The sequence below is a fragment of the Oryx dammah genome, unplaced genomic scaffold, assembly GCF_014754425.2.
Source record: "Oryx dammah isolate SB20612 unplaced genomic scaffold, SCBI_Odam_1.1 HiC_scaffold_1, whole genome shotgun sequence".
NCBI classification, from domain to species: Eukaryota; Metazoa; Chordata; class Mammalia; order Artiodactyla; family Bovidae; genus Oryx; species Oryx dammah.
The window spans coordinates 53577033-53595454 of NW_024070185.1; positions in this window are offsets into that span (position 1 = coordinate 53577033).

Below are 18422 nucleotides of genomic sequence, written 5' to 3' on the forward strand. Positions count from 1 at the left end.
GAATCTTAGCCACAAATGATAACTTTTGAGAGTTTACAACATAGGTTACTGTGGTTTTGTGATTTTTGGATTGTGGGGTTTTAGTATTATATCTTTTGCTCTGGGGCACAATTAACCCTATTTCATGAAAAAAAAAAAAATCCTAGCTCTTTTGTAGAACTTCTGTCCATTTCTCAAGAAGCTCAAGGTCATCAGAAAATTAGAGATTTTAGGTTTTACAAATAACTACAATGAAATCATATGTATTTACAATTGAAGGTTAAGACATGAAACCTCAGGAGGTAGCATGGATTTTGAAAGAGACATGTATGCCTCCCAGATCTGCTTGGATTTCTTTCCAGAAGCATATTGAGGGACTTAATTCCAGTATATTTATAGGTTCTTGCACAGGCAGAGATTGCTTTATTCCATTGCATGAGTAACAGAGATCTTTTGTACGTTGCTTTATGCTTTGAACAACAAGAATTGCAGCAGATCTGAGATTTGTGGGCGTCTACTCAATATAAACATCTACCGAAGATGGGGAAAAATAAGGACTAACTGTTATAGACCTCTCTCATTAAAACTCACCTTCAAAAAACACTCCTGCTCCTTCCTTATAATCAAATGACACCTCATAACCACCTAACCATTTTTAACATTCCCCAGACTCCACTGAACTATACCGGAGCTCAGACACTGTCTAGCTAGTCAGGAGAAAGAGCCTACTGTCGTCTTTAAAAGCGGTTATTGGGACAGGTTTTACAGGCAGTGGGCTAGGACAATTCAGAAACAATTGCTTATGTGATCGTTGGAGGATTTGTCCCTGTCAAACAGTTAATATTGCTTTAATACATGAAGTAGGCTGTATAAGACGGCAATAATGAAAAATGTCAGGGAAGACAATATCAATTGTTATTCAACATCCACATCAAAGATTACTTTTTTGTCAGTAGCTTTCAGAAAATGTATTTTCCATCAGATCTGATTGCGTTCGTCTTTGAAGTGCTCCATTCTCCCGGTAGATTTAATGTGACATCTAGGCACTTTTGAGTCCCTGGGCCTCTGAGGCGATTCAGAGAGGCACAACAAGCCATCACAGGTTTATCCTCAAAGGCCGACACTGTCTGTCTGATTTATTGTAACTTTAAGAATCATCTCCAGCAAAGCATGAGCCTTGCTACCCATCCAAGGCGTCAGACTTTTATCAATTCATTTGTATGCAGTCGGTACCTCTTGGAACCGAGAGCCCTATAGCCACTCATGGAAAATGCATTACCTGCGACTAATCCTTTTTATCTTTAAAGTCTGTATTTTTTATGTATAAGTCATTTTGGGTTATCATAAAATATACATAATTCCCCGCCCCCTCCAAAAAAGAGACAAAATGGAAAGGGAATATATAATAAGTTATGAGCGTGTGGTGTTCTTATCAGCAAGGATTCTAAATAAACAGCTCTCTTTATGTAAACACCCAGGGATATAAAGCTGTGATTACTTTCAACGGGAAATAGGAATGCTTCCATTTTTTTCCCTTTTAGATTTCAAAGTGAAACAGTGAGATTAATCATTGAAAATACGCTTGTGCATGCTTTTATTTCCAGTGTGTGTGTTCGCCTGCAGGGTGGTGGTGTGGGTGGGGCAAGTGGGGAGGAGCAGATGCTAATAGCCAATGTTCCATTTCATAGGTTTTCCCAACTGCTTCATTTCCCAGACATTTTCCAAGCCATTTGTGAATGGCCTTAATTAAGAGGACTGGAAACATGTCCCTCGGGAGGATTTAGCTTAGTCTCCTTTGCCAGCCCCAAACGAGTGAGGTTCCAGTGTCTGAACTTCTGTGTGTATTGAAATCCTTGTCCTCGGTGTCATACCTGTGACTTCTCGTGTTCTGTGATTATTTCAGGCAATTAAATTCTGCTCATATCTGAATCTTTACAAGTATGAGAACCTCTCTGCTACTTTAAATAAAACATAAGTGCCCACAGGGTTCATGGTCTGGGTCAGAGGTCAGCATCCCATCTTGCTGTGGATTGTTTTTGTAAATAAAGTTTTATTGGAACTACAGCTGTGTTCCCTTGTTTATGAATCATCTAAAACTACTTTCATGCTGCAGTAGCAGAGTTGATGGTTCTGAAAGACTGTCTGGCCCATAAAGCCAAAAACATTTACTATCAGACCCTTTTAGAAAAATGCGTTGACTCCTGTCTGTGTGGTTTTAAGTGAATGAAGCCAGTCTGAGATCTGCTTGGCCCAGGAGAGGAGAGTCTTTGTAGAGACAGAGAAGATAGTCTTGAAGGAGGAGCTGCACCTGTAAATCAACTGCTGCGGGGGTGGGTTGGGACCAATGTTGAAGGGGCACTGTTACAATTTAGGTTTCTGAGAGACAATGGGATAAGCATTTTTGGAATCTGCCTGGTCTGGAGGTATGCTCTCTCTGTCTGGACTACTTCCTGTCTAAATCTTCTTTCTGTGATGAGACAATAGTTTGCAAAACATCAGAAGGTCATGTCCAATCCCAGAGAATTAGTTGTCCTTTTCTTTTTTTTACAAACTGTGTCTAGCTGCGTTGCTTTCAGTCCTTGGCCTAAGGTGGGGTTTCTTTATTTGGTCAAGCAGTTGTGTACCCCTGAGCTGGCATGATTAAAAAATCAGAGAGGCGGACTGGGGAGAGAGTGCCCTCAAATCTGTGAGGTTTTCAGGAAGAGTGTTAAAAAAGAGGCAGGTGGTCAGGGAATTCCCTGGAGGTCCAGCAGTCAGGACTGGGCACTATCATTGCTGAGGGCAAGGTGTTAGACCTTGGTTTCAGTCCTCACAAGCTGCTTAGTGCAACCACCCCCCACCTCGCAAAAGGGGCAGATGATACCTGGGACAGGAATCCTGAGGAATCTTACTACGAATCTGAGGACTCTAGGGGACTTAGTTTTTCTTTTCTGATAGAAACAGAAAGGAAAGAAATGTGGTCTTTAGATGAGGAATTTTACCCAAAAGTTTGTGGTCATTACTTGTTCCCCTTCATTATTTCCACAGGCAGCTTATCTTTTGGGAGAGTCTTGGGGATCTTGTTGGAACTTGCTTAAAAACCAGAGCTGCTGCTGCTAAGTCACTTCAGTTGTGTCCGACTCTGTGCGACCCCACAGACGGCAGCCCACCAGGCTCTGCCATCCCTGGGATTCTCCAGGCAAGAACACTGGAGTGGGTTGCCATTTCCTTCTCCAATGCATGAAGGTGAAAAGTGAAAGTGAAGTCATTCAGTCGTGTCCAACTCTCAGCTACCCCATGGACTGCAGCCTTCCAGGCTCCTCTGTCCATGGGATTTTCCAGGCAAGAGTACTGGAGTGGGGTGCCACTGCCTTCTCTGTAAAAACCAGAGACTAAGTCTATTAGCTTCCTGTTTCCCAGAAGAAAGAAAAAATATCGTTTTGGAGTAAGGTCAGATATTAGGATTTTATGAGGACCTCACATAACACTCCCAGGCAGTGCTTTGGTGATGAAGAAAAATCAGACTTAGTCTCATAGGTGTGGCTAACACATTAGCAATTGTGTAAAGTCATGTCACATACAAAGTCTAAACTCTCCAGTATGATGTAACCCTGATGTATTCCATTCTCTTCTCCCTAGCTGCACCATGCTAGCTGACATTCTCAGACCTTGGCTTTTGTGTATGTAGTTTCTTTTACCTGTAATGTCCTGCATCCCCCGCCCCTCTCAGGCCTGGTTCACCTGGAAACTCCCAACTCCTCTTTCATGACCACATACGTCGTCTCCTCTTCCTTGAAGGCTTCCAGGGTCACCCCCGCTTATTCCCACAATCTCACCGCCATTGCCCACAGCACTTGGATATGGCTCTATTATCCTGTTTTTCAAATCTTGTGGTAACTGTATATGACACCCTTGAGGGTGGAGACTGAGGTTTAATTGGCCTCTGTATCTTGGGCACTTTGGACAGTGATTTTTATAAGTAGGTGCTCAATAAATACTTGCTGAAAAAAAAGTGGGACTGAAATATTAGAGCAGCAAGAAACCATTGAGAACATCTTCTCTAGGACTCTGAGGCATCTGAGGCATAAATAATTTTGGAGACTGAGGCATTAATAATTAGGAGTTTATTTAAACTGTGTACTTATTTGGACCCCTCCAGCCAGTGCTTCAGCCAATGCATCCCATCGTCTCCAGGGCTGGGCCTGGCTTCTACAGATCTGGCTGCAAGAAATGAGAACAGGAGGGGAAAGTTCTGAAAGGGCTTATTTATTTGCTTTCACACCTTCTACTTACAGAAAGGAAAAGCTAAAGCAAAACCCCCAAAACACAAAGGACAACAATGTACTGGTGGTAAGGCTTTGTGCCTGACTCCGGCCCAACAGGAATTGAACTTCCCTACTTGATGGACAATTAACACAGCACCTCTCAGAGGTGAGGCTGTGAGGGGTCCAAACCTTGGCTACTCCCTTTCCTCCTTCTCAAATGATGGATAGGGCAAGGCTTTCCATGGGAAGAAGACACCAGGGTCTCCAGGCACTTGGTTCTCCCTTTCAAGAGAGTTCCTTCCTTTAGTTTATCATTTGATCAGATAAGAGGATGGTAGAGACTCAGGTCTGGGGCCAGGGGAAGGGAAAAGAACATAGAGGCCTGGAAAAGGAGCAAAGGAGAAGGAGTGGCAGGCATAAATGGGGAAGATATGCTGTGGGTGCCATCATTTGCCCTGAGGTTCATAAAAGACTGGGCGACTTCACTCTTTCTAATAAAAGAGAGAGACTTGTCTCTATCTAGGATGGTTGTATGGATATTCAAAGGAAGTGCTCGATCGCTCCTTTTCCCCACCTCTCTCCTTCTCTCTTTCCATGTGTGCACGTTTGTGTAACATAGCTTTGTCCCTTTGGCAGGAAAAAGCCTCTGGACACAGGTTCTATAGTAGAACACATGTATCCCTGAGCTGGGTGTGCCTTCACTCTGGGGATCACAAAATCCTTCAGTCTGAGAGTTGGCTGCTACTGGACTGAGACACAGGGAAAGAGCTGATGCTGAGGATGGAAGTGCAGGAAGGCAAGGAATGGTCGTTCATGCTGAGGGAGATGGAGGAAGGCACTGCAGAGACACTGCATCCTGGCCTCAGGGCATCTGGCCTCCCACGGATCTGCTGCTGAGGCTCCTTTTCATAGGCTGTTCTTAAGGTTGCCCAATATCAGGCAGGGTTCAGCCCTGTTTATGTGAGAGAAAGGGGGACATGGTGAGACACAAGGCTCAGTGACTCACTTTCTTGTCCCAGCTCTGTCCCAACTAGCTGCAGGGACCTAGGCAGATGTCTTCACCTCTCTGGGCCTCAATTTCCTTATCTGCAGGAAGGTAAAGTTGGGCTAGATGATTTCTGAAGCTTTTTCCCAGTTCTAATAAGGTTAAGACTCCATGACTTTGCAGAGGTTTTGTAGGAATTAGACCTAGTTGTATTGATTATTTGGGGAAACTTTTGAGCAATACTTAGCATGGGCCTGTGAAGTACATTCCATACCCCAGTTTTTGTGTCTGAATGGATGGGTGCCATTATTTATCTGAAAAAAGGCAATCAAACTCTTGAGCAAATTTCTGAAGAGCAGATTTTATTTTCCTCATTACGGCCCTTAAACGCTACACTTCTTACATCTGAGTGCTTATTACTAGAGATTAATTAGTCAGCATGAAGGTACTTTGGCAGCAGCCCCCTCAGTTACTGAACTGTACTAGATAGGTGCTACGTGCAGCCTCTCTGCAGTGATCCTGGGAGGCAACCCTCTGCAGAGGCTGCAGGCAACCTGTTGACAGTTCTCTAGTCACCTTCTCCGAGGAGCAGCTGTTGAAGGTGGATGTCCTGAAGATAATTAAATGAAAAGCATAACTAACTCTAAAAATGGGGGTTGGCTGGTCAACAGTTTCAAGAAGCCGGACTGTTTCCCAGTGATTATGGGCAATGGTGGGGGAGGTGATTCACTCAGTCTTTCTCTAGCTCTGTTAGAGCCCTGTGGCTTAAAGTTGGGTAATCCGATGCACTCCATTTCTCTCTGCTTCTATCCAGGCCCATCCAAAGATACTTTCAGTAGGGATCTTGTGAGATTTAATCAATTATTATTAAAGGGCAGAAAGATCCTTGGATGAAAGGCATGAAGATGAAAGCAAAGTCTTGTTAGTGACATGGGAACACGCTCAAGTGTGCTTTGGTGCATTTTGTAAAATAGAGAAAACATAAGTAGGTAAATTATATTTTCTGAACAAAGTGCCCATTCTTGTTTGTAACTCATATGCAGTAGACTGGCCGGCATTCCTGTCTCATTTATCTCTCTGTGTTGGGTTGCCCTCTGTGTCTAATTTTCCCTTATTAATGAATCTCCCCTTTTGTCCCACACAAATCTAGGAGGGTGACATTTATACAAGGTAATCATTTCCATGCATTACCAAAAGGATTATTTATTGGTGGTTATCCAGTGAAAGTAAGCACATCTGTCACCCAAATCTGACCTAGAATGGGCTGCTGTTTTCTTAGTGGAATACTAGAATCTGCCTGCAGTGCAGGAGACACAGGGGATGTGAGTTCAGTCCCTGGGTCAGGATGCTGCATTCCATGCCAACATCCATTCTGTGGTGGTAAATGTCAGTGTCAAGGATTAACCTGAGTTACACAGTGAGTGTGAATTCACTGTATAGTTTTTGTAAAGGTCTGATGATAGAAAGAGTGTCTTCACATAAATGAAATACTTTTCCATCTTTCTATCATGTGTCTATTAATATCTTTGATGTTATAGGTGAATGGTGACTCTGAAAAGGCCAGTCTCTATAGTTCCCCTCCATGTCGATTACTTTCGGTTGATAAATAATATTGTCAGGATCACATTCCACTGAGATAAGTTTACACTTATTAGATTTGTCTTGATTTAGTATTACCTCGTAATTTAGAGAAAAATACAGATTTCACTTTTGCAAGGCATATACATACCCTACATTTTAAAATAAGTCATTTCTTTGGTTGCTTTTCGGATGAGACTGGGCTCATTCAGGGTGGTATGGCTGTAGATGTTGTTGCTTTTCAGATTAACTTTGTATTAGCTTTGAGAGAAAATGAATGATGATTTGACTATTTGCCAGTGATAACTGAAGCATATCCTGTGTACTCCAGTGCAGATAAAATGTTATAGGGATTTTTTTGCTTTAATATAATAGAAAAATTACCTTCTCCTTAAATAAAACCTAAGTGAATTGATGGATGTCTACCTACATTACTTAAATTATCAAAAAACATACCTGAATAAGTAAATGAGAATTCTCATTTAGAGACAGAGCAACCATTTCAGGACTGAATTCAAGTTTGTTTAAAAGGAGGAACCTGCGCATGGAGTTAAACCTGTGCTGATTTCTGTAGATCCTGTGCTGGTTGTTCACAAATGACATCTCTTCTGACTGGTTGCTGTATCTGCTCTGATTCATGAGTGTCCATGCCATACTGCCTGGTAAATATTGTGGCTATCAACCCTGGTTATACTGATCTAGGCTAAAATCCTTGCCTGGCCACCTAGTAGCTATGTAACCATGTATTTAAGTAGCTTCTCTGAGCCTTGTTTTACTCATCCATGAAATGGGCATACTAGAAATGTTGGAAAATTGCAATTAGCTATTGTGTGTGAATATTTACTATCTTCTCTGGTAAATAGTAGATGCCTAATGAATATTAATCTCCATCTAGCATTCCATCTGTTTTCCTTACTTTAACAATATTCCCTGTCCTTCCTTATCCCAGTAATCAGAGAATCACAGAACCTCAGAGACTGGAGGGAATGCTGGGATCATTATGTCCAGTAGTCCTTTAAGCTCGGGGATCTGTTTCATTGGTAAAAGTTTTGACTATAATTCAGACCACTATTGTTTTCTTCCTTCCCTGCCTGTGTGCATTTCTAGTTAAGATGTGTATTTGTTTTGTGTATACTTTGTCCAGTATTTATTTGGACATTCATTGTATTATTAATCCAGTCAGCCAACTTCCAAATCTGTGCCATCATTAGACACAAGAAAAATGGACTGAGAGATGGTGGAAGGATCAGAGTGAATTCATTCCTGTTGCTGGAGGGAAACTTCCACATGGATTTTCTGTGGAAAGAGGGTCTGTAGTATTATTTCAAATGACAGTGTACAGTTTTAAAAATAATTCTTTTGGCTATACATCCTGCTAAAAAGGACCTTTCTGTTCTATAGCTAATATTTATGATGTGGAAAGTGTTTCTTTTTTGAGTTTCAGCTACCAGATAATGTGATAACTCCTTGGCAACATATATTGCAAGACTAAAGTTACTCTTTTTCCACTCTTACGTAGCACCTCATGAAACAATGCTAAGAATAAATCTAGAGACCTTAAGTTTGTATCTATATAAATCCTACCATTTCAATTTAGTAAAACTTAATTTTAGCATTTGTCTTAGAGTACACTACTTACTAAATTGCTAAAATTAAGTTTTACTAAACTGAAATGGTAGGGTTTATATAGATAAGGTCCCTAGATTTATATTTTCATCATGAAATCTGAAGCCATCAAAAATAGAGTTGACTATAGATCCAGTTTGTGGGATTAGATTTGTTTATGTAAACCCAAAATATGTCAGTATTTAGCGCTAGTGGTACTAAAGGTACGGGTTCAATGAAAATGTGTGATGAGTACTGGGATTTTGGTAATTTCATTTGTGCCTGCATTTATTTATATTCCAGTTTTGAAATATTCTGCCTAACGTAAGTCAAACTATGTTACACTTTGTTGCACAAGCACACATCTCTCTACTGCTGTAGTTCACTCCCCACCTCTCCCAGAAAGCCTCTCCCTCACAGTCTGTGTTGAGCCCATCTTACTCTAAAAACCCTGCAAGGACCAGCCTGTTATATCCCCAACCATTGCATGAGTATTGGCAGTAGTCGAGATTTTATATTGCTTATTTATTCCTGGTTATCCAAGTTAGTATATGTTTCTCATTTTCCTCCCCAAAACAAAACAGAGCTATAAACTATCTGAGGAGAGGAACTGTGTGGCCTATTCATGTTTCCCATGCTGTCCAGCATGGGCATATTCAATACCCCTTGTTTAGCACCATCTTGTCTACATCCTGGGTAGGAACTAAGTAATCATGAAGGTATTTAGGGAATCCTCTCCCTACTACTTTGCAGTTCACATTTAGCTACGTTACTGATGGGATTTATTTATTTCCCCTATTTATCTGTCTTGCCTCATTTTGTCCAGAGCCTCGGGGTTTGTTCTCCATGTCGCATGTCCTGTCTCTGTCTTGGGTCTTCTGTAAGAGGGTGAATACGAGGGCTAAGGGTGGAAGTAGTGGCAGCGTTGTCAGAAATAAACAGGAAGTACCTCGTCCTAATCCAGACACACATCACCCAACAGAGACTTAGCAGAGAGCCAAGTTTCAGGTAAAGTCAGTAAACCATGGAAGGCGAGAAGCATCAGAAATAGACCCCAAATTGGCTTGGCACGTGCCGCCTGGGACTGCCTCAGCTGTGAATGGAAAACTCTTGTAGATGAAAGCCGGGGAGTGTAGGCAGCGGATGTATTTCATCCTCGCTGTCCTTTGCAGAATCCCAGTGAAACGGCTGACCTTAGAGGGGACTCTCGATTGTTATGCCGAAGTCGTTTCAACCTGTTGTCCCTATTTACACTTGTGCTTTATGGATTCCTTCGGGGAGAAACGTTTTAAAGAAATACAAAAAGCTTTCCATCCCAGAGACCCTGCAAAGGTGTGAGCTTAGGCAACTAGCTTTCATACCTCTGTTTGTTATTTCCCTTCCAGGATGAAATAGTTTTTCTTCCCTGGAGTGTCTGGGTTTTGTGATCTGGGACATTCTCAGATTTCAGTTTGAACTTTTAAAAAATAATTATTTGGGGTTATCCTGCCGTTTTATGTGTGGGAAGGCTGGGGAATCTGGAGTTACTTCTGTAGCTTCTTAAAAGCCTAGCTTTGCCAAAGAGCTGTTTTTTAAACTATTGCAAGTCAAATTTATCATGGGGATAATGTAATAAAGACAAATATTCAACCAATAATGAAAAGCTAAGTAAACGGGTATGTTTAAGCTCTATTATATGCAGGGAAGTACATTAAAGCAGATCTAAGAGACACTTTAATGGATTTAACATTAGCAATCAGACCTGGACTTGGTATAAATCAAACACCATCGCATTTCAGTCTAATGCACACCCACTCATTCATTAGCACCATTCAACGCAGATTATAAATATTAGCTGAGAAACCTTCAGGTCTTGAGATTCTTTCCACAGACACAGCAATAATTGAACAATAATGATGACAATTTTATTTTTATGAATCGCTATGGCTTGCTTTTATTGATTTGCTCTTGGGCCTGGAGAAAGCTTCCTCAGCTAGGATACAACAGGAAATGGTTATAGCATTATCAGATAGGCCATAAAGAGATAAATAAAATAAAAGGGGTAGGAATGATGGTGAGACTCAGCAAGCTGCTGATAGAAGCAAGAATTACTCCCCTCCCTCCCAACAAAAGAGCAACTTAAATTACCTCCTTTCTCCCTCCCCACTCCTTATTCCCAAATTCAGTGCCAGGAAAATACTCCCTGTCTGTAAATGTGCATTAACTTGGGAGCTGAACATTTTGGGGGTCATTGGTATCGGCTAGAGGGAAACGAATAAGATGGGAATAAACGAGCCTGTTTAGGCATTGCATAGAAAAGAGGGTGAGACCCTGTGGGAATATGGCCTTTCACTGCCTCCTTTGATGATGTACAGCTTCTTAATAACAAAGGCAACACAGCCTTCTGAAATATTCCATCCGTGCCTCTGAAAAGGAGCTGAAATCACACTGTTTGTGCCTTCTCTCAAGCACAAGATGTACTGGTGTTTTTAGCCAGCTCGCCTTACCCTTTAGTTCATGGTAGTAATGAATTGAACTTCCTGGGGTATCAGTAAGAAGAAACCATGGATCTGGATCAGCACATGTGTTTCTATAGTTGCCTTGCTTTGCCCCCCTCCCTCTTCTCAGTGACAGATTCCAGAGGTTTTAACTCACACTCATGCCTTCCCCTTCCCTGTGACAAACTGGATTTGTGCTTCTGTTTATTCAGTGGATTGAGACCTCACCATGACTTTTAGTGAAAGGAACAGGAGCAAACACCTCTTCCAGAGTCTGAGTCCTCTGCGATCCCATGTAATAAAATATAGTGCTGGCTCCAGCTCTGAAAGGGGCAGTGGCAAGAGAAATTCTGTTTTTGTGCAGTGACTCCCCCTTCGCACTGGCCTTTTCTTCCCTGGCCAAAAAATTGCAGGCCAGCATATAGCAGAGGTGTGGACAAGCTGAAGTCTAAAAGAGCTTGAGCATTTGCTGGTACTATGAGTCATCGTGTCCCCATCTGTCTGTCATTCTTGATGGGAAGAACAGGATGCTGAGTGCCCCACACTTAGAGGAACAACTCAGACCATAATGATGGCTGCTACCACCCTCACTGCAGTTCATTTTCTATGTCATCTCTTTGACCCCATCTTGAAGGCAAGCCTACCTGGGTAATTGAAATCTGCTCTTTCCCAGAAAATAAGTTCTTTTCAATTTTACTTATTCACTTATTTTTAACGTTCATAACAGCTTTACTTATCTTTGTAAAACCTGCTAATAATTAAAATGCCCATCAACATGGGAAGAGACAACTGAAATTGTAACGTTTCATACAATGGATGCTATTTCACAGCCAAAGGAACAAGCTACAGATGCAAACAATAAAGTAGAAATCTTCTGACTTTAAAGTTATATTAAACCATAGTTGCAAGTTAATCCTTAATGAATCCATAGATGAAAAAATGCATTAAAGAATTCTGAGTTATTATTCACACCCTGAACTCTTAGGAAAGAACTAGAAAGACCTCTGATCTGATAAAATTTTTAAAAGTGCATAAAAGTTCAGTACTATATTTTGTGGTTATTGAAGAAAAGGAAAGTGGAGATGTCTTCTAGGCATTCATTTAGATGGAGGATCTTGTGTCTTGAAAGGAAAAAAACAAAATCCCAAGCAGTAAACCAAATATAGTGAAGCAGCTGCAGCTTGGGTGAACCCTGGCCACACTTTGTGGTTGTTCACCAAACTCTTTAATGCACAGAAGTTCAATGAGCTCATTGGTTTCTAAAAAGTGTATAAAGGAATAACGATAGTCATGAGCAGTTCCAGGAGGGTGATCAAGAAAGCTGTGGTTGGGGCCTTGCCAGTGGAAAGAACAGAAATCCCTGAAATGAAGGATGCTGTCTACCTCCCCTAAGTAGGTTGACAAAAGCTAAAGAAGAGCCAGGCATCTGTTCTTTATTCATAAAAAATACTTTTTGAGCACGTACCGTTGCCTGGTGCTCTGCTAGGTACTGAACAAATGACAACGAGGCAGGCATGCTCACTGCCTTCAAGGAGCTTGCTCATCCTAAGGGTAGCCAGTTACATACATTAATAAAGTAATTTCAGATAGTGACATTGGTAGAAAACTATATGATAGAAATATGGGAGAGAGTAAATAAGATAGATGGCTTTAGAGCCGGTGAAGGCCTTATCATTCCAAGTAAGAAATATGGATTTCTTCTAAGAGAGACAGAATCAAGTTACATCAAATTACATTCCTGTAATTTACACTTGGTGAAAATCCCTGTGGCTTTGATGGGGGAAATCTGCCAAGGTTTAAGAAGCCTTTGGAATGGCTTATTCCTGGTTAATGGGAGAATGAAAGATACTGCTTGATGCAAATGATTCTCTTGTCATTGAAGTTCAAGGAAGAAAACTGATCAACTTGGGGTCATAGATGATGTTTTCATTTCTGATTGTTGTGTCTTTGTGAGAAAGAGGAGGTCTTTGTGTTCTACGAAGTGAAGGCTAGCTATAAAAATGTGATTTAACAGCTCAATTCAATTATTTTTGTGTAGTATTTGCAGCAAATTAAAAATTAAGCTCTAGGACAGAGTGTCAAGAATGTTCTTTATGTACTTAAGCATATGTTCTTGACCCTGGCAGGGTGGAGAGGGCAGCTATGTAAGTTTGGCAGTTGCTAATTGCAGGATCTAATGAAGAATCTGATAATAAGTGTACGAATTATGCATAGTAGGGGTTTAGTACACATTTGCTAGATGGGTGAAATCTGGATACTTAACTGAGAACAGAAGGTAACTGAAAGGCAACAAAGACTTGGAAATAGGTTCAGAGATTTCAAAAAAGGGCTGGTAGAATCCCAAAGTGGGACAGATCCTAGTCAGATAATTATGGTCCCCTTTGATACACTTGGAAACGTGTGTGTGTGTATGTGTGTGTGTTAATGATAGAAAAGTTCCCAGTATTCAGAAGACCTGGACAGAAAGCATCATGCATGCTGGCCTCCCCACAAAAGGAGCAAGCCTGGACTGGGGAAACTGTCAGCAGTAATTGATGCCTAAATGTTGGGGAGGGGGGCGTGTTATGTGATTTGATGGGACTTCACCCTGCCAGCGCACTGTCCTTGTCTGGTGGTGTGGGAATCTCCTGATTATCCTCTCAATCTTCAGTCTACTTCAGGCTGTGGAAGTGGCAGTCAAGACCAGAGAATATAAGTGAGACAGGCACCATGAATGCCTTGGCCACCGAGTTACAGAATGAAAACATGTAGGGTGTTTTGACAGGAGTGGACAGTCAGTCTGGGGAAAATCTAGGAGTCATTTTTTTTTTTTTTTCCTTCTTCAGACCAAACCTAGTGGCAAAATCAATTTGTTTTTCCAGTGGTAAGAGCTTCCAGGGATAGAGGACATTATAATTTTACTGTATTTCCCAAGCTTTCTTGGTTGATTGAGTGTATCTCATATCATTGTAAGGTGGGGAACTGAAGGCTGCTTTCACGAATTGGGTAGTAGGGCTTTTGAAAACAAAATTGTTATGCAATCTTGTCTGCTTCAGTAAGTATATTTCCCCCTTCCCTGTCATTCTCTCTCTTACTCTAAGGCTTGGAGGAACACCAGCAAGAACATCTGTTGCTCCAGGCCAGGTGTTTTTTGTGGAGGCCAACAGCTGGGGTGGCAGTAGTCAGGTGCCTTCAGATAGCTGTGGACAGAGGATTTCTAGGAGAAAGGTGGGGTGGAAAAAGTTCAGACAGACTTGGTCCTCACCACTTGGTGCAGCAATTCTAGAAGACCATTCTGCATCACAGGGAGTGTCAGTGGGGATGCAGCCCTGAGTGTGAAGAGGGAACACAGAGAAACCAACACTGGGAGGATGAGGGAGAAGCCAAAAACATGCAGGGAAGTTCAGGCACACCAGCGTGGTACACACTCAGCTGGACTGTGGTCTTGGGGCCTAAGAGGTGCATGGAGGCTTGATGTTATGGGAGGCTGCTGTGTGTTAAACTGAGGCCTTAGGGCCACATCAGCTCAAAAAACCTATAAGAAACTCAGGTACAGTGATTTTAGAGCTGATAGGAACTCCAGTAAAAGGGAACCTCATTTAGCACCTGGGGAAACTAGAATTCAGAGGTTCAGTGATGAGCTCAGGTCCATCCCTTCAAGCTCTCTATGCATATAAGATGCCCTAGTTCTAAGTGACAGTTGCCTGGTGAAAATCCTTACTGTTAATATATAGTAGCTTGGTCTTCCAGATGCTCAGGAGTACACAGTCCAGAACCTTTTTCAAAAATATAATAATTACCTCATTGGAAAAGAAGATTAGGAATCAGACTGACATCAGTAGGCACCAAGACAACCCTCTTAGAAGGCAAAATTCTAAGGTATTAGATAATATCTCTATCCTATTATTGCCAGCAGTGTGTATTTATACTTTCTTTGTATTGTGTAATTGTTTTTTTTTAATAAAACAAAAATATCAGAATATTCCTGTACTAAATAGAAATCTATGTCTTAAACTGTCCTAAACATTAAGAATATTAAAAAAAATTTCCTAACAGGGAAGGCAAGCAACAGGCCTTCCATCATCAGGAGGCTTGTCAAGGTCAGGGCCTCCTTAGTGGCAGGCTGGCTTCCTCATGGTTACAAGATAGGTGCAGCAGGTCCAGGTGTCACATCCATTCTCTTCTGGTATGTCTCTTTTTAGCAGTTAGACATATCTTTCCCAGATACTCCGCCCAACCATTTGCATAAGTCAGCTATTGCCATAGTAATAATGAGTAACAGAGTACCCATTTGTAGTAAAGAAAAAGTCTATATGTTTATACTTATAATTCAACTGTGGTTTGGCTCTTGTAGGATGGGCAGATCTACTTTAGTTTACAGGGGCTTCTGGGAATAGCTCTAGGCTCTGGGTTGGCTTCAGGTCTGCTTCACCAGTGTTTGTTTTGGGACATGGACTGAAGGACAGCTACTACTAAAGACACATCTCTTCTGATGGTGGATAAACTTGAATAAGAGCTGAGAACACTGTATGTGCACATTTAAGCCCTGTGCCTAGCCATCTACTGAATCCCACTGGCCAAAGCAAGTTCCATAGGCAAGTCTCACATAAGTGGGATGGAGATGTAAACTCCACTCAAAGTAGAAAGAGTTGGGTAGTGAATATTTCATGAACAATAATCCATATTATTACATTCCCTCCTCCCAAAGCTGATTTTGTCTCTTGGGATATAAACCAGAATTTCTAATTCCTAAAATAATTGCTGAAAAGAGAGATGAGTATTATCAATAATGCTTAATCACCCTAGGGTTGCTGGGAGTCATGACCCCTGGAGGAATCTAGTGGTAATGTGCTCGGCACAAGCAGTTCATCAGGACAATTCATCCATCATCACCAGAGACTCACAGGAAATAGAAACACAGGCGCAGAGACTCAGTGGTGGCTGGCATTCATTGTGTGTCCTGTGGAAGGATGGAAAGTGCTCAGACGTGAAAATCCTGAGTCTCCCTGCTCCTTGCCCCCAGTTCTAAGTTGCTAGTTCTACTGATGTATCTTCTCTGGCCTCCCCTTCCCTTGTTCTACATTTTGCTATCACTTCCCACCTTTCTTTTGGGTCCATAAGGTGCTTTTGACCATGGAACCAGAAGAGCGATCCAGAGAAGGAAGATTCTGTAATAACCATAGTTAATGATAATTAATGTTTCTGCTGTTTTCTAAGGGCTAAGATATTTTTATCTGTACATCTTTACTTCTCACAGTGACATAATGAGATAGCTGCTATTACGGCTTTCATTTTACATATGAGGACACTGATGCTTCAAGAGGTCAAAGAAAGGGTCCAAGGTTACAAAACGAATAAAAAGTTGAGTTGGGATTCTAATGCAGGCATGACTTTCTCCAAAGTTATTCTCTTAACTGCTAAGAGATTTTTATATTAAGAATTTATAAATAAAAACATGTTAGAATAGTTTGGAGATAAGAGAAATAGTCTTATTCAGATAGTGAAAAATCATGGTTTAGTGGTACTGTATCTTTTTTATTTTTTTGATAGCATGGCCAGAGCAGAAGGCTTTCAGTGAAAAAAAAATGTCAAAGCATTGTTTTTATGGAGTTGTTAATTGTTTTATGGTGTAAGCTCATAAAAGTCACAGACCACAAAACATAATTACAGAATGCACTTGACATCAATTACAGGAAGTGTCAATTTCATTAACTCACATTTTGTCCAGAAGCTGTAAATTATGGGAGATAGGGAATGTATGTGTATCTCCCTTCTGAATGGCTGATCATCTGCCACTCACTATTGCATTCACTAGGGGGATGGGCTGAGCTGGCATATACCCTGTTACACGTCTCTCCCTTTAAGATCGAAGGAAACGTGTTTCTCTCAGAACTCACTCTTCAAAAGACCACGTACCTCTTGAGTAATCTTTGAAAGACCACGTACCTCTTGAGTAATCTTTGCTTTTGTTTTAATAGGACCTGTTTTTGCAGTAACTTTGTAATTCTCAGAATGTCTTTCAGAGATCTGGTCCCCGAGACCTACTGAGGAAGTCCCTGAGGGAAAGACTGTGTTCCTCACAATACAAAGATGGTATTTCACTTTTGAACTCTCACTGTCTCATGGGTGTGTGGTGGAGTTTTCCAGGGGCTACACACATGATTATCATGACAGATGGAATGCAGAAGCACAAATGGGAGTCCAGCTGTCTTCTATTAAGCCAGACATTAATAAGATTGACAAAAATGTAAAGCCCAGCACCAGATTTATAGTCCACCTTCAGCACAAGACACAGTTTGTCAATTAATATTTCCCTGAGCCTTATGTCTTGCTTATTTCCCTTGTAAAGATTTCATTACTTATTTATTCTCCACCCTGCTCTATTTAAAAATGTTGAATCACAGCTTCACATAGGTTATTCTTGGCTTTTGGAAATGAAACTGTTGGTAGAAAGGATGCGTTAGTTAAGAGCATGGTATGGGGATGCAGTATTAAAGATTTTCATACAAATGTGCCTTCAAATTCAGATGCTTCTTGGAGACTGCAGGCAGGATGCTCTTGGTTATTGTGGAAGCTGTTGCCACTCTATCTAAATGGACAGTACTTCCTTTCTGGAGGCTCTTCCTTTCTTTTCTCTAAATTATTCGCATCCTCTTAAGGTATGGCCTCTTTTCTCTCCTCTCCAGGTCTCCTTCTTCAGTCCAGGAGGGTTCCTCCCCCACCTCCGCTTTCCTTTCTTCTGCTTTACATTTATATTCTCTGTGACCTATTCTTAAAACTTATTTTCTAATGCATTTCTTGAGTTCAGAATAAAAGGCTAGTACTCGCAGCATTACTTCATCTTCATTATTAGCCTCTTGTAACTCTCTCTGATTTAAGGGTATTGTATAATACTTGCTCTCTCTGCTAATGTACATTATGTTGGCACTGCAATCAGCACGCATTTCAAGGGCTTCAGTCAACAACAGTACCCAAAGCTTTGAATTCAAATAAGTATAATTATTTTTGCAAATTGATGTCTAAATAGAGAGAGGGTACAATCAGTCTAAAGCATGCAATAAGGCACACCCTTTAACTTTAATATTCTGTGTGATGTACAGATGACTAGTATGGGCATTCATTCATCAACTGTTATGGTTTTGACCAGTGAACATTTTAGTTTCGATTGAACTTCAGAATAACTTACTGTCTATTTCTCTCCTATTTTAATACAATTATAAACCTTCAAAGGGGAAAATAAAACTCTGGTAATGTTAAAATCTTGGGGCATTGTCTCTTTTTCTTTTTCATCACATTGTAATTTGTTTCTTCTTTACAAAAACAGCCTCACGAGAGGCCTCTGTTCCCATGAATTCACTGTGGTTGCTCTATGTCACTGATTTATGTTGTCAAAAAAGTTAGCATTAGATTCATCTATATAGCATCAAAATAAGTTTCAATAAGTGAGAGAAACTCATCCATACTTGAGTGCAGTATCCTCAGGCTAATTTGCTCTCACTGTCAGCCTCCCTGAATTCAGCTCTAACCAACCTCCACTCCACTACAAAGAATTCAGAAAGCTTTCCCAAAAGGAAC